Source organism: Nipponia nippon, unplaced genomic scaffold (assembly GCF_047370975.1).
Source record: "Nipponia nippon isolate SJK-2023a ecotype South Korea unplaced genomic scaffold, ASM4737097v1 scaffold_3, whole genome shotgun sequence".
Taxonomy (NCBI): Eukaryota; Metazoa; Chordata; class Aves; order Pelecaniformes; family Threskiornithidae; genus Nipponia; species Nipponia nippon.
In genome coordinates, this window is record NW_028262347.1 from 20,337,956 (window position 1) to 20,360,080 (window position 22,125).

Genomic DNA, 22,125 nt, shown 5'->3' on the forward strand with positions numbered 1-22,125 from the left:
TATTACTGATAAAATTCCATTTTGCCTAACAATATTTGTTGTTTGATAAATCTCATTGGGGCAAGCTGGTCAAAATACCAACCACTTCCAATTGTTAACTTATCTTCAGTACAGAACAAAAAGGTAATTGTTTTGAATGCTGACAGTTTCACAGATACAGTTAAGGTTAATGTAAAATCATAGACAGAAAATGAATATCATAATGAAGCATGCCATAAAAAAGAAACCAGTATAGAATGTAATGTATAATAGATGGCAACATTAACCTAGTAAAGGGACATCCAAAGACTTGCTGAGTGCCTAGGAGTAGCGTCCTAGTTGATCATTTTAACTAACTCATTCAATGCATGACCTTGTGTTAATTCAGTGATTAATTCTGAATTAACAGTAACCTGTAAGTAAGTGTCATTGAATTGGACTCCAGTCAGAATGATCTCAGTAATAGATGTCTAAGCTGCACTAACTTCATATTAAGGTTTTACCATCTAAGCACAGTCAATGATAAGCCGATTTTAAAAAACATTTAATCTACAACGAATTTACTTATTAACTGAATTACCCACAAATTTGACTAACAGAAAGATTTTGTCCAAACAGCAGGTCAATGTAAAAAGATTGACAGAGGTATGACCATTTTTCTCCTCGTAAATTTTAAGCTGTCAAAGCCCTCCAAAATGCAAGTGCCATAGTGACTCCAATGATCTCAATAATAAAATTCTCAGCAGGTTTGCTGATGTCAGTTTCCATGAAGGTTAGACAAACCCTTATGACTAATCATTTAGGTGGGAAAAAGGTTTTAAATCTTCAGTTCACTCACACTGGAGAGGGGACTGGAAATGACCTTTTTGGTCAACAACTTGCAGTATGCAAACATACTTTCAAATGTAATCAAACTTGATTTAAAAATTATATCAGTTGCCTATTCACAGTACTCCAGCATGTCACTCCACTTCAGTGGAAGTCTCCACTGCAGTTCCACTCCACTTTAGTGGAAGTCTCAAATCCTCTAGAGAATCTGCAGTATCAGTAGATGCAGCTGAATCTTGCCCATTTTGAGCTGAATTACTCTTTGGACTCTACTATATCTATTAGCTAGACGCTCATTGTCTACAACATGAGCTTAAACATTTAATTATGGGAGAAGCTTCTATGTGTCAGCACCTAAAGGCACACCACTTAGTCTGTAAACTGAACCTTTCTAGCATTTTGGGCAGCATCTGGGAAATACTTTGCCTAACATATACTGAGCTTCATGGTCTTATCATGTTGGTGATTCACAAACATATGACAAATGAAAACATCAGCTTTCCGCATTCTTCTTTGTCCTTAATATGAAAACAAGTTCTTTACTGGTGTATTTAGTGTGCCCTTACTAAATACGTGATCTTATATTTTATACTGTACTATTTTATATGTCTGCTATGTATATATATACCAGGCCACTCAGTTCTTCTTGCATAATATTCCAGTTCTTCTGTGTGATGAAAATTCAAATTTCCCATCATTGGCTCAATTTTTTCTTTTTTTCTTTTTTTCTTTTTTCTCTTTTTTCTTTTTTATTTCTTCTCGTTTTGCTTTTATCTTTTTTTTTTTTTTAAATTTGCCAATTAAAAGTGTGAATGAGTTCAGTCACAAGGGCAAAGTCTGATAAGTACGTTTTTGCCTACTTTCTCCCACTGAATGCATCTTGTTACAGCAACTGCAAAAGCTGTTGTCATGATGCCCAGGTGGCCAAGAGGGCCAATGGTATCCTGGCTTGTATCAAGAATAGTGTGGCCAACAGGACCAGGGAGGTGATAGTGCCCCTGTACTTGGCACTGGTGAGGCCGCACCTCGAGTACTGTGTTCAGTTTTGGGACCCTCACTACAAGAAGGACATTGAGGTGCTGGAGAATGTCCAGAGGAGGGCAATGAAGTTGGTGAAGGGTCTAGAGCACATGCCTTATGAGGAGAGGCTGAGGGAACTGGGGTTGTTTAGCCTGGAGAAGGGGAGGCTGAGGGGAGACCTTCTTGCTCTCTACAACTGCCTGAAAGGAGGTTGTAGCAAGGTGGGGGTCAGCCTCTTCTCCCTAGTAACAAGTGATAAAACGAGAAGAAACGGCCTCAAGCTGCGCCAGGGGAGGTTTAGGTTAGACATTAGGAAAAACTTCTTCACCAAGAGGGTGGTCAAGCATTGGACCAGGCTGCCCGGGGAAGTGGTTGAGTCTCCATCCCTGGAGGTATTTAAAAAACAGATAGATACGGTGCTTGAAGACATGGTATAGATGGACTTGGCAGTGATAAGACTGACGGTTGGACTCGATGATCTTAAGGGTCTTTTCCAACCTTGACGATTCTATGATTCTATGATTTTTAGCGAGTGTACATTACTCATCCATCTTATTTTCCTCTCTAGTACCATAACAAATACCCCACTGAAGACCAGATGGATTTGCTTAGTGACCTTCCTGTGCCTAAAATTCTTTTATTCTGCCTTTTACTCTCTGTTATTTTGAAATTATTAATTAATTATGAGAGTCAGTTGCAGATTTTCTTTTATCCTTATAACCATCAGTAACCTATGGAAGAAGAGGTATATCTTGACAATGACGGGGAGACCTGTTTCAAAGTGATTTTGATAGCACGCTATTGATATTGTCATGATTTGTAGATAACAAATGGTCACGAGAGCATTATTTCCATGTGTCTGTGTATTTATATGCATGTGTGTGTTTCAGTACACAAGTGAACAATTAAAGACCTTCCTAAATTCTAGTAACATAACCTTAGTTTATCAGTAATGCACAACACAGAAGCTGTTGAAGTAAAACAGGGGCTTATAACAGGGCCCCATGAAAGTTCAACTGCAAGATTTTAATAGAGACCTTGAAAATATAAGCAAAAGATGATAAGGGAGTCCTCAGGGCTATAAGGAACTCATCAGTGGTTAGTCCAAGACTTTAAAGGAATGCAACCTTGGATGCCGGCTGTAAGATGCTTTAGAGAGAACAAAGGGAATAAAAAATCTTCAACATATGCAATTATAACATATATAGGACATTCTAATATACTTCAAAATTGAGGTCAAACAAAGAATTAAGATGTGAATAGTAGAAAATATATTAGACATAAGTTGACCAGACAATAAAGTGAAGAGGAAGACACTCCACCTATGCCACCATTCCCTCCCAGCGAAAAAAATGGGGGTTCTAGTGACTTCTTGTAAAAAACGCGTTGGAAAGAGTGAGGATGAGACCAGAAAAAAGAGTCGATACTAACAAGTTTGTGTATATTATTTTTAAATGTTTCATTATTAGGAATAAGCTGTAGTGATTTAGTTAAGACTAACAATAAATATCATCCTTCATGTATAAGGTGTGGTTTTTTAGTCCACATAGGTTGCACTAGGTGTCTGGTCTGTTACCCCCTGATTAGGGACTGGCTGCCAAATCTGGATGCAACAGAAAGAATCTGACCTATAGAAGATTTTCCCCATTTCTAGTATTCAAGACAGCAGACCATATTGTCAGCTTTTGTGATCGCTTATATCAGCACAAAACAGGAGAAAATATTAATGCATTACCTTGCAGTAATACTCACCTTCATTTCTATGATGAAAAAGGTTATACACTATTCAAAAAAGCTGAGAATCCCATCTATTCTTCAGCTATAAACTCATGAACAATTGTGCTGGCAAAATATTAAAGGTTTGTTTGTTGGGGTTTTTTTGAAAACAGACTTTTTTCTCCGCTTTCATGTGTCTTATACAATGACCTCAAACTTTATCAGGTAGACTGATCCATATTGCATTTTTTCAGAATATACATCATGTTTACTGACCTTTAGAAGTACTTGCTTATCCACTTGTCCTGATTTCAGCTGGGATAGAGTTAATTTTCTTCTTAGTAGCCGGTGTAGTGCTGTGGTTTGGATTTAGGATAAGAAAAATGTTGATAACACACTGATGTTTTGGTTCTTGCTGAGAAGAGTTTACACTAGTCAAGGACTTTTCAGATTCTCGTGCTCTGCCAGGTGCATAAGAAGCTGGGAGGGAGCATAGCTAGGACAGCTGACCCAGACTGGCCAAAGGGATATCCCATACCATATGACATCATGCTCAGTATATAAACTGGGGGAAGAAGAAGGAAGGGGGGGACATTGGGTATGATGGCGTTTGTCTTCCCAAGTAACCGTTACGTGTGATGGAGCCCTGCTTTCCTGGAGATGGCTGAACACCTGCCTGCCGATGGGAAGTAGTGAATGAATTCCTTGCTTTGCTTTGTTTGCGCACGCGGCTTTTGCTTTACCTATTAAACTGCTTTATCTCAACCCATGAGTTTTCTCACTTTTACTCTTCCGATTCTCTCACCGGGGGGAGTGAGTGAGCGGCTGTGTGGTGCTTAGTTGCTGTCTGGGGTTAAACCACGACACCACTTTTGCCTTCTAAAATGTTCTTGCATGAGATAAGATCAAAAAAAAAAAGTACGAATAATTTGTATGCAAGAGTATTTGATTTTCCTCATTTGTTTCTAATTGCATTTTATGATACTACAAAGACAATATTTTTATTTACATAGATTTTTTATTATTAGTAGAAGTACTAGTAGTTTAATTGTTTTTGACTATGCATACTTTGGGTCAAAGGTGACAGGTGATTTTTTAAATTTTAAGATCTTTTTGTCCTATATGTGAATTTGCCCTTATATTCATACACTGATACTTGTTACTAGGCAGCCAGAAAAGTCTGTGTTATGGAAATTCTACCATCTTTTTCTAATGCATGTCTTTTTTTGTGTTTCTGTTGCATACTTTTCTGTGTTAAAGAGTCAAGGCAAAGATTCTGACATGTACTCATGATACAGATAGATGTACATAAAGTTCTATTAGGTCCTGACTAGATACTATCTAGCAAGAATTTACAAAAAAAAGAAAAGTCTGTATCACTGGACAAATACTTTTTTTTTCATAATCTCTTCAGAAGCTATTCCCTGAAAAATGGGGATTTCCATAAAAGCAAAAGAAAGAAGCAGCTGTTTACTGAGAAACAAGCAAGCAAGCAAGCAAGCAAACAAACAAACAAACAAACAAGCAAACAAAAAGCTTAGGCAAAAGACAAAAAGGGTACAAGATGTGTTAGGCAACATGCGTTTGAGAACTAACCAAGTAAAAAGTCCCTGAGGTATGGTAGAGTAAGACAAATTCTGATTTTGTAATTTGGTGAAATGGCCCTGTTCTTTAAGTAAAGGTATCTGTATGTTGCAGGGTACTCATAGCATTTTGGAAAAAGAACAGCTTTGACCTACTGGAAAACTATGGTTCAATTTTCTGTTCACCAGGACCCTCAGTTCTTTATGTGTTAAACTCCTTTTCATCCAGACTGTGTTTTTGGAGAGGTTATTCAAATCAAAGTGCAGGATTTTCCACTTGTCTCCACTGAACTTTGTGAGGCTTTTGTGAGCTGTACCTTGCTGTATTATTCTGCCAGCTATTCCTTGCTATATTATTGACCTGTTATATAATCCCATGTAAATCATCTTACTTTTTCATCTCTTTGTTTCCTTATTTTCTTTTTTTTGCTTAGAAAGAACCCATATCATGTTAGAGCTGTTAGTGGGTTTCTTTATTTTTTTTTTTATTTGTTTGGTTTACTTTGGTTTGGGGTTTTTTGTTGTGGTTTTGGTTTGTTTGGTTTTTTTTCCTTGGCACAGTAGTAAACAGAATGAGTGTTTTCCTGGTAAGTGATTGTTGTTCCTATAATTCAAGTAATACAATGCAGTAAACATTTGCTGAAAAGACTCCTTAAAATAGTTTTCCACTTGATAAGTCTTTGCCCATAGTTAGCTCAGGAGCTGTGTAAACTTTGGGAGAGGAGAGAGAAAATTGGAATTCCCTCTTTAGAGTAACTAGGTTTTACCACTAGAGGTAAGAGGATTGTTTTTTTATGAAAAGGTTCAATATCTGGAACTTCTTTTTCTGTTTGTTTGGGTTTTTTTTTTGTTTTTTTACTGGAGACCAAAGTGGGCAAACATTGTTGGTATCCATATATATTTCACATGTGCTCATGATTATTCTGGCATGTCAGCAATCTGAATGTACATTGAAGGGAAAGTAGGGAAGCCACACTGAGGAGCGCCTTTTTATAATACATGTATTGAAACAACAAGAGTGACTTAGAACATGTACTATATTGACAGAGGCCTCTATATATACGCAAAAGAATAATATCTGTTCATTACTTCTCTTTCAGCATTCAAGGCACCACATTTGTTCTCAGTCTTGTAGTTTGGAATGAAATGCAGTCCGAGATACATTTCAAGGGTGAGTACGTTTTCAATTTGAATCACCTAAGTTAATGGACTGAAGGAGGCTTATATCTCAGTACTGAAATCATGTTCATATTTTTGTGGTCATTTATTCTCATAACAATCTTTGTAGCAGCAATGTCCCAAGCTCACTTTTCTGTTCATATTCAAAAGATAGTTTAGCTAATGAATCATAACAGATTTGCATGAAATTCATACTATATATGTTCCATGAACAAATCTGTTTTATCTCTGTTCTATTATGCACGAAAAATTATAGATGATTAAACCATCCCCAATCCCCCCCAATTTTTTTCTAGAAAGCAATTTTGATTGTGTAAATAAACCAATATACACTTCTGTGATGTTGCCATGTTATCAATAGCTATATTGTTCTTTCTAACTAAATACAGAAGACAACTGAACCTGTTGAAGAACTGTGCAAGTAGACCGAAAAAAGTGAGATGTTAAAAGAACATGTAAATTTTTAAACATTCTGTTTAAGTTCAATTAGAAAATACTTATAATTTATCTATATTTATTGATAGGTGTGTCATGCATTTCCTTTTCCTTGTTACCAGAGTGAACTGCTTTGTTCTGCAACTTAAAAATTGATATGGACATCTCAATAATATAAATGTATTAATATTTAATTACTGGCCTAAATTACAGCTTTTATTCATACATTGAAGAGAGAGATAATTCACTCATTTATCACTAATAAAGCCATTAATAAGTTTCATATCTAGCAATAGGCATATAATTATATTTTTAAAGCTATTAAAATGATAACTTTAGATATAATGGGCTGATATCAATGAAGATAACGAACTGGCATTTCCTCAGATTGTGTGCATGTACTACTTGAGCTCATAGTCTGCAAGGAGTTACTAAAGAAGGATAGAAAAACATAATTAAGCATATAGATTTTTACTTTACAAAATATTCATTGTTTATATTTTTTCTTTAACTTTTACGTAGAGGATAAATGCCTTCCAGAACTTACAAGTAAAACCACTTCAGAGTCAATTTTGAAACAAGTTGCTCATCTAGTTATTAACTTCCATGCATTTAGAGATAACTTGGAAAGGAAAGCATGAGTCTGTACTACTTTTATAATCTAGAAATCATGAGTAAAAGCTCTACCTGCTCAGAGCCATAGAAAAAAAAAGTCAGCAAATACAAATGGAGTACCTGGCAGCCAGGAAGGAGGATTAAACCATAAGATAATGTCTTAAATATTCTGAAAAAGTGTTTGCTCAAATTATCTTCAGTATTTGTGTATCTTCTAGAGCCCTAAGTTAGACGTGAGTGTGGGATTAGGATTCATAGTTTGAAACTTGACATTAACGGTAAGAATCAGAGACCAAGGCAACAAAGGGAACCTCGTGGTTGGTGTCTACCACAGGCCACCTGATCAAGGGGAGCCTATTGATGAAGATTTTTTTCTCCAACTTCAGAAAGGTTTGCACTCACAGGCTCTTGTCCTGCTGGGGAATTTCAACCACCCTGACATTTGCTGGGAAAGTAACACAGCAAGCTGTAGGCAATCTAGGAGACTCCTGAAGTTCATGGAGGACAACTTCTTAAGCCAGGTAATAGATAGCCCTACCAGAGGGGATGTAATACTGGACCTGGTGGTCACCAACATAAGTGAGCTCATCGATGATGTCAGGATTGGAGGCAGCCTCAGCTGCAGTGATCGCACACTGATGGAATTTACAGTCCGGAGAGATAAGGGTCAGGTGAAGAGTATAGTCAGGACCCTGAATTTTAGGAAAGCAAACTTCCAGCTCCTCAAGGAGCTAATCAAAAGGACCCCCTGGGAAATGGCCCTCAGGGACAAGGGAGCAGAACAGAGCTGGCAGATATTTAAGGATGCTTTCCATAGAGTGCAAGAGCTCTCAATCCCCAGGTGCAAGAAATCAGGCAAGGAAGGGAAGAGGCCGGCATGGCTGAGCCATGACCTGTTGGTCAAACTAAAGGGCAAGAAGAGAATGCACAGACAGTGGCAGCAGGGACTGTTATCCTGGGAAGAGTACAGGGACACTGCCCAGTTGTGTAAGGATGGGATCAGGAAGGCCAAGGCTCGGCTGGAGCTGAAACAGGCAAGGGACACAAAGAATAGTAAGAAGGGTTTCTACAGGTATGTCAAGCAGAAAAGAAAGGTTAAAGAAAGCATACCCCTTCTGATGAGCAAAACTGGCAAACTGGTAACAACAGATGAGGAGAAGGCTGAGGTACTCAACAACTTCTTTGCCTCAGTCTTCACTGGTAACCTCTCTCCTCACACCTCCCGAGTCAATGGACCATATGACAGGGATCGGGGGGCAAAGGTCCTCCCACTGTAAGTGACGATCAGGTTGGCGACCACCTGAGGAACCTGAACATACGTAAGTCTATGGGTCCTGATGAGATGCATCCCAGAGTCCTGAGGGAACTGGCTGATGTAGTTGCCAAGCCACTCTCCATGATATTTGAAAAGTCATGGCAGTCAGGTGAAGTCCCTGGGGACTGGAAAAAGGGAAACATTGCACCCATTTCTAAAAAGGGTAAAAAGGAGGACCCTGGGAACTACCAGCCTGTCAGCCTCACCTCTGTGCCTGGGAAGATCATGGAACAGATCCTCCTAGAAGCTATGCTACGGCATATGGAAGACAGGGAGGTGATTTGAAACAGCCATCATGGCTTCACCAAGGGCAAGTCCTGCCTGACCAGCCTAGTGGCCTTCTATGATGGAGTGACTGCATCAGTGGACAAGGGAAGAGCTATGGATGTCATCTGTCTGGACTTCTCTAAGGCCTTTGACACAGTTCCCCACAATATCCTTCTCTCTAAATTAGAAGGATGTGGATTTGATGGGCAGACTGTTCAGTGGATACCAAACTGGCTGGATGGTCGCATCCAGAGAGTAGTGGTCAATGGCTCAATGTCCAGATGGAGATCAGTGATGAGGGTGAAGGGACTGACAGCAGCCCTGCCAAGAAGGACTTGAGTACCGCATCCAGCTCTGGGGTCCTCAGTACAGGAAAGACATAGACCTGTTGGAGCGGGTCCAGAGGAGGGCCGCAAAAATGATCAGAGGAATGGAACACCTCTGCTATGAGGAAAGGCTGAGAGAGTTGGCTTTGTTCAGCCTGGCAAAGAGAAGGCTGCAAAGAGACCTTATTGCAGCCTTTCAGTACTTAACGGGGGCTTAAAAGAAAGATGGGGACAGACTTTTTAGGAGGGCCAATAGCGATAAGACAAGGGTTAATGGTTTTAAACTAAAAGAGAGTAGATTCAGACTAGATATAAGGAAGAAATTTTTTACAATGAGGGTGGCGAAACACTGGAATGTGTTGCGCAGAGAGGTGGTAGATGCCCCATCCTTGGAAACATTCAAGGCCAGGCTGGATGGGGCTCTGAGCAACCTGATCTAGTTGAAGATGTCCCTGCTCATTGCAGGGGGATTGGACTAGATGACCTTTCAAGGTCCCTTCCATCCCAAAACATTCTATGATTCTATGATTCTATGATTATCTTTGTCGGTTTTTATGGACAACTGGTTTATTCTTTTTTTGACACAGGGCCAAAGGAACAATTACTGCCACACACCATTTAGAAGAAAAACCCTAACTGTCAAACACATGAACACTGGAAGCTGTTCATTTGCCTTACCCTTATGATTTTAAACATCTCCCTGTTCATTAGGCCGTAGAAGCTTACTACAGGGTAACGTGACACCAGCAAGCTCTGAAGAAAGGCAGAATTTAGGAGATCAAAACGTTCTTTTATGTTTCTTAATGGTTAATCTATGTAGCAGAAGAAAGCTGGCTTTTCAGGATCTTAGACACACAATTCTCTACCCTCAAGGTATATAGATTTTATGTGGTTAGCTTTGATTTGGGAATTTCACCTCAGAAAGGGGAATTTCACCCCAGGATCTACAAACCAAGTGACCAACCTGTAGAGACACAAATAGATCAGGAAAAGTGTAAAAAAGTAGTCAAGACCATTTAGGTGGCATCTTATTCAGTGATCACGTCTTGAAGGAAACTATAAGAGGCAAAATACATTTCATTTTTTTTCAGATGCTGCATATGATTTCTTATGCCTGAGTTCAATAATCCTTGGTGATTAAGAATATGTTGTACCAGCTTTTCTAACAAGCCAACATTTGTACCAATTAGTTCTACTAGAACAGAATTCTATTTATGGGTGCACTCAAACATGACAGGTATACTGCTTTGATTTTCTGTGACTTAAATGTAGCATAAACACTGTTAAAATCACATCAGAGCAACATTCTGTGAATTAGTTGTGAAGTCCCTTTTTCAGCTGTGTTAGACTTTGCTAGAGATTGCAAGGAGAAATTATACTCGAGTGAGAGGAGACTTGCCAATACATGCTAAAGTATAAGATCTTTAACTGATGATATTTCTTCAAAAGAAGAAGAGTTGTGGAATATTTTGACATGAATAATTCTAGGAGTGAACAAACACACAGAAATAGCATGGCCATTTTACTCTAGCAAACTTCTCCACCTGTCTCGCATACAATTGCTCTAAAGGTCGAAGCTACACAGTCAAATAAATATAATTTAATTTATTTAGTCAATTAAATGTAAACAAAAATGTTTTTAAAATAGTCTGTTCATTTAATTGTCAACAAATATACCTTTATTCATATACACATAAAGAATTAAGCTATAGGATTGTACAATTTTTATACTAAATAAAGGATTTTAGTTGCTTTAACCCAACTTCGGGCATACTGACTTCTAAAACGGAGTGCAGAACTCAGTTAGACCCTGAACCACAGGGCTCCAGGTCAGAATTCTTTTTTTGCCTCCAAGAGCCTTGCACCCTTCTCTGAACACTGGCAAGGCTTCCAGAAAGAGTCCCTCAATACACATCCTTATTCCAACTAGTTGCCTGGTGATTAAGAGAAAGAAAATTGTTGCAAGGAGATATTGTCACTTTTTGGCTTATAGTACTCCAGCCATCTAGCAACAAGGTACGTTATTATATAGACCTTTGGTAATATCAGTGCTCTCAACTCTATTTTTTAGGGGTATGATCATCGTAAGTATTATGCATGGTCTCTAAGTGCTTCTGGCATCAGGTCTCTCAGACAATTGATCTCAGGAAAAACCTAATTTCAAGAGCAGAGGTTGAATGAGTGAATTTTTGGACTCCATTTAGAATTTTTGGACTTAGGTGCCTTAACTCCACAGGAAATTGTATTATAGATACAAAGATTTTTTTCCATCTAACCCCTAATATATTTTTATTTATGGTTAATTACACAGTTTTCAGCTTGTAGCTATTGCCAAAGAAACAACAATATAATAATGAATACACGTTCCAAATATGTAATTTTCTTTTATTTTTGGAGCTCTGATTAAAGGAGTAGAGGTATGATCTAAAATATCTATCTATTTATCTATAATCTACTTATGTTTGAGTATCATGTCATTGATTCCCTAGGAGGAAGAGAGTTATAGAGACCTTTATTTAGGTCAGAAATACATAGGAAGGAATAAATGATGTTATTTTCTTCTAATTTATAGTTTAATACTGCTAGATCTATCAGAATATCCTAACTAATACTTGGTTAATCAAGGAAGATTTTCAAAGAGATATAGATATAGATTAGCTATAGCTATAGATATCTTTCATATATCCACACCTGGCAGCTATTCATGTCTTCACATAGCTATTGATATGCTTAACTAGTCTTGGCATGACCAAGTGTTTTGACTATTTATTACAAAAGCATTTTGCAGATATTATTAGCTATACGTAAAATTTCTGAAGAAAACCTGAACTACTTTTGTAATAACAAAACTGCTGCACAACAGCAGCCAGAGAGAGGAGTGAGAATACGTGAGAGAAATAACTCTGCAGATACCAAGGTCAGGGAAGAAGGAGGGGGAGGATGTGCTCCAGGCATCACAGCAGAGACTCCCCTGCAGCCTGTGGTGAAGACCACGGTGAGGCAGGCTGTCCCCCTGCAGCCCATGGCAGTTAATGCTGGAGCAGATATCCACCTGCAGCCCATGGAGGACCCCATGCCGGAGCAGGTGGATGTGCCTGAAGGAGGCTGTGACCCCATGGGAAGCCTGTGCTGGAGCAGGCTCCTGGCAGGACCTGTGGACCTGAGGAGAGAGGCACCCACACTGGAGCAGGTTTGCTGGCAGGACTTGTGACCCCATGGGGGACTCACACTGGAGCAGTGTGTTCCTGAAGGACTGCGCTCTGTGGTGAAGATCCACACTGCAGCAGTTCATGAAGAACTACAACCTGTGGGAAGGACTCATGTTGGAGAAGTTCATGGAGGACTATCTCCCATAAGAGGGACACCACACTGGAGCAGGGGAAAAGTTGTGAGGAGGAAGGAGTGACACAGACAATGTGTGATGAACTGACCACAATCCCCATTCCCCGTCCCTCTGTGCCACTCAGGGGGAGGAGGTGGAGAAATTGGGAGTGAAGCCGAGCCCAGGAAGAAGGGAGGGGTGGGGGGAAAGGTGTTTTAAGATTTATTTTTTAGTTTTCTTATTATCCTACTCTGATTGGATTGGCAATAAATTAGATTCATTTTCCCCAAGTTGTGTCTGTTTTGCCCATGTCAGTAGCTGGTGAGCAATTGTTCTCTGTCCTTACCTCAACTCATGAGCCTTTCATCATATTTTTTCTCCCCATGTCCAGCTGAGGAGGGGGAGTGATAGAGTGGCTTGGTGGGCACGTGGCATCCAGCCAAGGTCAACCCACCACACCTGCATAGTTGGTGGAGAGAATTAAATACTTCTGAAGGTGATAGAAAAGGCCTATACGATAGAAGCAGACAATATGAGGTTTGTCATACATCTGTATAGGAACAGGTCCTTGTATGAAAATGAAAATGAAAATCAGAATGCCTTCGTGTACTGAGGGAAACACTGTGGTATAAGTTCTGTGCATACCAACTGAGGACGTGGCATGACTAGAAGCTGATGAGCTGAGCTGCCAAAAAAGGAACAATGGCACCCTGGTCATTTTGAACAATTGTTTTATCAAAAAATTATTTAACAAAAAGTGTATAACATTTTTAGAGCTCAGAAATTCATAATTTCATATCACTGCTAAATATTAGGATTGAGAGAAGCTTTCTTTGTTCTGTTTTTCATTCAGCAAAAGGAAATGGAAAGCACACTTATTTGTGAGACCTCATTGTCTACTAGCATGTTTTTGGGATAGGGTAGAAAGGCTATTAGACCAAGGCCGGCAGGCCTAGAACCAACAATTTAATTACATGTACAGGTACATGAACTACAATGTCATCATGAGTGTGATTTAGGTATTTAGAAATAGATATCTAGCATTATTTTAGATGTGGTAGACCATCAGAGACATCTCATGTTGTTCACAGGATTTCACAGCTTCTAGGAGATCTGTACCCTTCTAGAATGGCGGTTAGAGGCCAGATAGGACAACCAAGGGGATGTCACATGCCACTAGTTACTATATTTATATAACTGAATTAAGCCCAATGTGTCAGCTCTATTTCAGTGAAATCAATACTCTGATAACTTTGTTAGATTTTACACAATAGCTGTCAGATAGGGCTCCTGAAGATTTGGAAGGATGTCCCTGCCTGTGTGAGTCAGAAAAGACTTTGGCAGGAAGCAGGTAGGGAACGTACAGGCGTATCAGAAGTCTAACCTAGGTAGCACAGGGGCTGATCAGGGAGAGCCTATTGACTTTAGATATCTATGGCAGGAATTAATAATTTTTTACTTATGATTTAGATAGCGTTTACGACAATGCCTTCCATATACAATAATTTGCCTTTCTGGAGCTGGTTGGCTTGTGCTAAGAAACGTACTCTGTAGGAAGCTTAGTTATTTTTGTTGCTGAGCCATAAGACTGTTTGAAGTTCTGTCATAAAAATTCTGCGTCTCTACTGGAAAAGAAAAAAAGGAAGATTAATGCCATCTCTAAAAAAACAACCAACTAACCAAACAAAAACTTATGAAGTGATGTTCAAATTACTAGATACAATTCATTGAGAAACATCTGGAGAAAGTAAAGGGTCCTAAACAGAGATAAAATTATTTATCTTTCATATAATATTATTAAAGCCACTCACTAATTGTACTTCAACTTTCAACTGAATTACCTTTAGAAATGCAGAATTACATTTTACATATTAAGTTTATGTATCTGTGTTTAGTACTTGTCTTCTGGTCTTTAGCGATATGTTTTCTTAAGAAATATATGAGTTGAAAATTGATCTGTCTGGTAACCAGGATTGCAGGAATTAATTCTCACCTTACATTATAAGAATTGTAAAAAACAAATTCTTTGCTGGCCTAGCTCCATTTGAAGTCAATGAAGTAATGTCAGGAGAGAATGTTGCAGTGGTTGTTTCAAGGGTATTTTGTGACTATTGTAACAACAACCATTAGATATTTAATTTTAAAAATATTCTATTCTATATCCTCTTTTTCCATACCAACATAATATATTACAAAGGATAGTTTATTTTTCCTGGCTAATTTATGCAGTCTTGCAGGCCACCTTTAGTATGTTAGACTTACAGTTTACTTATTTTTCCACCAGTAATTACATCCTGCCTATTTCTGTTACTGCCTTTGCACTTATAATACCCAAATTTTTAAAACAAATTAAACCAAAGAACATTTATCCAGTTACACTGAGGGTGATTATTCTTCATTAAACAGTGATGTTAAGTGATGCATCTATGTCTTTCACAAGCTTTTTAGAACAGTTGTCCCCTGTTTTTCCAGCATCATTTTTTTCTCTGTGTGTGTGCTCATTGTTTTTCCCTAACTGTACAATGTGTTATGAGATTTAAAGGGTCATCTCATTAGAGGTTAATAGCATTGAGTGTTGGCTCCAAACATCATTTAGAGATTATGATCTGAGCTATATACTATATAAACAGCTAATTGTTTAATCTGACATTGCTCATCTATAGGAAGGAAATGGATAAAAAATCTGATCTTTATTTAAATAATTTCATTAGAATTTCCCAAACTAATCATAATCTTCTCACACCAGACATTTACTTCTGTTAGATACTTACATGTTGCAGCAACAATGTGAATAACAATATTTGTTATTTTCTAATTATGTTTTAGTCCACAAGATATAAACCCAAAAATATCTTATTAGGGTTGTAAATCATCAGCTGAGTTTTCAGTACTGTTTTCTAGAAGTAATGACACTTCTCTGCAGCCCATTCCAAGAATCATATCTTATCTCTATGATAATTATATATCCTCATCCTAAATTTGAGTCAATTAAGGCAGTTAAGTAAGCAGACACAGCAGTTTGTGTAGTAGTTCCTGGGCTCTGATTCATAATCTTCTAGATCTCCTGGGAACGTTGTCTAAGATCACTGGAGGACTCATGGGAGGTCTTTGAGGAACATCGGGGTGCCTGCTGCTGACAGGGAAGGATCATCATGGGGGGCTGTGACTGCCACCAAGCTCTAGCAGCTTCTAACAATCTCTGTCCTTGACCAAAGGGGTCAGCTTTTGTCCCAGCTGACCCCTTGTCCTGGTTTCAGCTGGGATAGTGTTAATTTTCTTCCTAGTAGCAGGTATAGTGCTGTGTTTTGGATTTAGTAGGAGAATAATGTTGATAATACACTGATGTTTTAGTTGTTGCTAAGTAGTGTTTATACTAGTCAAGGACTTTTCAGCTTCCCATGCGCTGCCAGGTGCACAAGAAGCTGGGAGGGAGCACAACCAGAATAGCTGATCCAAACTGGCCAAAGGGCTATTCCATACCATATGACATCATGCTCAGTATATAAACTGGGAGGAGTTGGCCAGGGGGCAGTGACCACTACTCGGGGACTGGCTGGGATTGGTCAGCAAGTGGTGAGCAATTGCACTGTGTATCACTTGTTTTGTATATTCTTTTATCATTACTACTACTACTACTACTACTACTACTACTACTACTACTACTACTACTATTATTATTATTATTATTATTATTATTATTATTATTATTATTATTATTATTATTATTATTATTATTATTTTCTCTTCCTCTGCTCTCCTATTAAACTGTCTTTATCTCAACCCACAGGTTTTACTTTTTGTTCCTGATTCTCTCCCCCATCCCACTGGAGGAGGGGGAGGGGGAGCGAGCAGCTGTGTGATGCTTAGTCGCCTACTGGGATTAAACCATGACAATATTTTTTTGGTGCTCAACATGGTGCTCGAAGGGTTGAGATAATGACAGATCTGACTAGACTGTGTTAAAACAAATTTGTTATAAGCACTCACTGTATTAGTTTAGTAATCGCTGGTCACAATGTTGATTTATTTTCTCTCAGAGTTGCTGTGTTCATTCTCGGAGTTGTATTATGTAACACCTTACTTACTGTATATTCTGTTTATCGGTATTTATGTGCTGTTTATCACTTCTGGGAGGTGGATTAAGGTTATTGCTTTGCTGTAGTTTGTAACTCTGGCTTATGGTATGATAAAATTATTGGTCATGAGATTGGTCATGAGATCAATCTCATATTTATATGAGATTTCAGCAGCCATCTATTGGAAATTATTAACAATCACAGTTTTTACTTTTTCTCCTCGGAGAGCCAGCCTATGGGGTAGACACCTTCCTCCATCTTCCCTTTCTTCTCCAGGGTAATTACAATAGCTCTTGAGAATTTTGAATATCCTTGGGATGTTCAAACCAGCATGGTCCTATTGTTATGTCTCCTGAATGTGGGTCAGGTCTTGCTTAGGGTTAAACAACTATTTAAGAATACTGCGATTACTCCAAACCCCATGACAGGCGCTGTGGCTACTCAAGCCCCAGTGACAGGCACTGCAGTTGAACCAGAGAACCAACCTGTGCCAGTATCAGTCACCCCCATACACAAAAAAAAACCTTGGAAGCGAAAATCAGCTCATTTAGTAAGGGATGAAGAAGCTTCTCCTAAGAGGGAGCAGAAGGAAGAAGCATACAGCCCTGCCAGCAAGGAGGCAGACTACTCTAAAGCAGGGCCACCATGAGAACAGGAGGAGGAGAAGGAAGAATCCTCCTCTTTCTCCTGAGGGTGACCTTGGAGGGAGTGTTCCTCCTCTTCCTTGGAGGGAGAGAAAGAACTCATAAATGAGACGGTAACCACACGATCTCTATCTCTGAGTTAGCTGCAAGATATGCAAAATGATTTCATCCATCATCCAGGCAAGCACATTGTCACTTGGCTACTCTGATGCTGGGATAACAAGGCCAGTAGCCTGCAATTAGAGGGTAAGAAAGCCAAGCAGCTGGGATCCCTTTCTCGGGAAGGGGGTGTTGACAAAGCGATTGGAAAAGGAGCACTAGCCCTCAGCATCTGGAAGTGACTCCTGTCAGGAGTGAAGGAAAGGTATACCTTCAAGGAAGAAGTTATATGTCACCCAGGCAAGTGGGCCACCATGGAGAGAGGTATCCAGTACCTGAGGGAATTAGCCGTGCTGGAGGTGATTTATGATGACCTAAACAAGTTGTGGGGTTGCTGAGGGTTGAAGAACAGGTGCTGATCACTACCACAATGGTGTACCAGCGGCAATATCGCACCAACAGAGACTCCCTGATTCCCATCCGTAAGCTGATTCATCAACTGGAGAGCCAAGGAGTGATCAGCAAGACTCGCTTAAGAGTTCCATATGGCCAGTGTGAAAGTCTAATTGAGAGTGGAGACTAACAGTAGACTATCAAGGCCTGAACAAAGACACACCACTGCTGAGCACTGCAGGGCCAGACATGCTAGAACTTCAATACAAACTGAAGTCAAAGGCAGCCAAGTGGTATGCCACAATTAGTATCGCTAATGCATTTTTCTCAATCCTTTTGTGCCCTGTTCACTGATGGGTCCTGTCATACTGTGGGAAAACACTGGAGGTGGAAGTCTGCTGTATGGAGTCCTATACAACAAGTTGCAGAAACTGCTGAAGGAGAATGTGAATCAAATCAGTTTTCAGAGGTGAAAGCCATCCCACTGGCTTTAGATACTGCTGAACGAGAAAAGTGGCCAATGCTCTGTCTCTATACTGACTCATGGATGGTGGCAAATGCCCTGTGGGAGTGGTTACAGCAATGGAAGTAGAGCAACTGGCAGCGCAGAGGCAAACCTGTCTGGGCTGCTGCACTGTGGCAAGATATTGCTGCCTGGGTAGAGAACCTGGTTGTAAAATTGTCACATAGATGCTTATGGACCCAAGAGTCAGGCCACTGAAGAAAAACAAAACAACCAGCAGGTGGATCAGGCTGCTAAGATTGAAGTTGTTCAGGTGGATCTGGACTGGCAACATAAGGGTGAATTATTTCTAGCTTGGTGGGCCCATGACACCTCAGGCCATCAAGAAAGAGATGAAACATACAGATGGGCTTGCGATCAAGGGGTGTACTTGACTACGGACACTATCGCACAGGTTATCCATGAATGCGAAACATGCGCTGCAATCAAGCAAGCCAAGCGTTTAAAGCCTCTCCGATATGGAGGATGATGGCTGAAATATAAGTATGGGGAGGCCTGGCAGATTGACTATATCATACTGCCACAAACCCGCCAAGGCAAGCGCCATGTGCTTACAATGGTGCAAGCAACCACCAGATGGCTGGAAACATATCCTATGCCCCATGCCACCACCTGGAACACTATCCTGGGCCTTGAAAAGCAAGTCCTATGGTGACATGGCACCACAGAAGTAATTGAGTCAGGCAACAGAACTGAAACACTTCCAAAACAACCTCATAGACACCTGGGCCAAAGAGCACGGCACTAAGTGGGCATATCACATACCTTATCATGCCCCAGCCTCCGGGAAAATCAAACAATACAATGGACTGTTAAAGACTACACTGAGACCGATGGGTACTGGGATATTCAAACATTGGGATACGCATTTAGCAAAAGCCAGCTGGTTAGTCAACACTAGGGGATCTGTCAATTGAGCTGGCCCTGCCCAATCAAAACATTTATGTACTGTAGATGGGAATAAAGTCCCTGTACTGCACATAAAAAATACAGTGGGGAAGACAGTCTGGGTTATTCCTGCCTTGGGCAAAGGCAAACCCATTTGTGGGTTTCATTATTAAAAATATTTTAATTCTTTGCATAATTATGTTCAGGTAAAGGGAAATAGATAATTTTTGGACTGAAAAATTGTTCTCAAGAAGGACTGCAGATAAAGATACTGAAATACAAAATAGGAATTATACACTTCTGTAAGAATTGAATGCTTTTTCATGTCTTATGTTGCAGTAGTCATACATGACTAGCTTCATGATGCATATCTTTGCTAACAATTTATCTAATTTTATGTCTCTTCATGACACCTTACAAGATACTTACTTAAATGTACGCTACAGTGTGCAGTGATGTACATCTCATTTTTGAACATCTGTGTTTATCTTTCCAAAAGTTCTAAAGAATTGAGAAAATGAATGAGTCATGGAAAACCATTCTTGCAAATACGACAGAGGAATCTGTTTATCATGGCAACCATTTCCTTCACTATTTTGTTTTGTCATTAGGAAACATGAAAATTCAAAACAGCCCTGTCACTTAATTTCTTTTATGAAATATAGTACCTTTAAGACATAAAAACTTACATTAGAGAGCTTTTCATAAACCTGTTACAAATATTTCAGTAATTTAATGTCAACATTTTTTCTTGATGGGGCTGTTTATTCTTTTTAAATAAATAATAGCATTTGTGTAAGTAAATGCCTATTAAAGATTTTGACAGGGCATTATGTGTTATTTTGGCAATGACTGTAATTAGATTTACAAAAAACCAAAATACATATCATACAGCTGCAATGAACCTTGTGGAAAAATAAAGGAAAAAACATCTTCCTGTATTCTGGAAAAGAAAAAGTAGTTTGTGAAATGTGCAGTCTAAACTTATTACCTTTACAGGCAAAGTATATATTAGTAAAATATTTTTGATGGGAATGAGAACTAAGGGGGAAAATACTATTGTCTTTAACTTAAGTTTCCTAAGGCAATGACATTTAAGTACTGTCAGAAGATTTATTTACAGATATTATTCATTAAGCTTTGATTTCTACATGGATTTTGGATTTTTAAATTTCCTGATATTATCCACTTACCTTTTTTTTTTCTTTTTGAGGGAATTAAAAAGTTCCCATTATGAAATGTATATTAAAAAAACAAGTGGAGAAAATGTTCACTGGGCTTATAGAAAAAGATAATTAAACCAAGAACATTTCTTTCCAACTGATTTTATTCTCATGTAGAATCTGCCCATACATCTAAATTTTCTATTTTGCCACTAGCTTTTCAGCAATAACCTTAAGGGAAGGACTATTGAGATTGTGACCTTCAGGGATATAACAGGGACTGGAAACTTTGACGGGCACACATTGGCATGTAGATTCAGATAATTTAATTTTAAAATGAACTCTATTTAGTTAGGTATTTATAAAAATTAAAATTGAAAATTAAAAATTAATTTTGTTATGATTAATTTCACTTTTTAAGGGAGGCTAGAAACATACAGCACTGGATATTAAATCTTCATGCTATCTGCAGCCTTGATTCAGTTGAAAACCAGGCTTTAGGTCTGATACAAATCTAAGATTGAATCCTGATACATATCTGCCCAGTAGCCTGAGAGAGCCTGAATTCCTTTATTTGGCAAGCATTGATGTTGCTGCCCTTGCACATTCTGAGGGGTATTAGTCTCTCACTGAAGGATGGCATGATGTAAGGTCATGCTCTCATCACCTTCTGCACTGGTCTTATTTAACTCATTCTTAACAATCATCCACCTGGTGTTATCAACTATACATAAGACATCCCCAGGTACTACAGTTTGCATTTTTTATCTCCAAAAGTGTGTGTGAAAAGGGAAAAACTCATTTCATTAAACAGATCCCTATTGGCTAGTCCTCTAAAGAGGTTCAAGAATATAAATTATTCTTTCTGAAGTCACTTGGAATTTATACTCGCAATATTGCCTCCGTATTTACCTTTGCAAACAGTGGGGGAAAAGAAGAGGAAAAACCAAACCCAGTCAAAATCCAGACTATGTTAATTTGGAGCATCAGATTTCATCACTTTTAAAGGGGATCTACCATTAAAATTAAGACTTTAAGATAGAAAAGCATGCTTCCCTTAGTCTGATGGAATAACCAACAATCGTTTTAAGTGCAGTGACCACCATCAGCAATTCACATGCTTAACTTGTTCCAAACGTCTGAATTATATAGTGCAGAACTAAAGGCAGAATTACCCCCAAAGGATGCCACTTTAGGAGTCTCTCTCAGTTGTGGCAAAGTGATTCATAGTTTAAATTAAGAACTTCTAGAACCCTGCGGGGTGAAGCTACTTCATTGGCTTCTGTAATTCTCAGAAGTAATTTTTCTTTCTCTCAGTCTGTGCTGTAAAATCCACGGCAGACATAAGCTTTCACACAGGAACATGAGAACAAAACCTAAGTTGGGACAGATTTAAGAATAAAATCTAGGGGGGGGAAAAAGGTTGCTAGAGTCACTTTTATAAACTATGCAGAAATATTCAGGATAATTTGCATATTTTTTCCTCCTGGTGATTGATTAGTGTGTTCATTCCTACTATTCCTCTGTTTCCTACATTCTACCCACAATTAAGATAATGTGTTCACTTACTTACCTTATTGGTAAAACAGTGCACATGAAGACTGACGTGTTACATAAATACTCCAACAGTATCATTGGAGAGCAATGGAAAATACATCTTTAAATGCTGTGCTTTGTTATAGTCTCCAAAAGAAAGGAAGTGTGGCAATTAGAGCTGTTGAACTGTGTAGGAATTGTATAATGTTATTTACAAA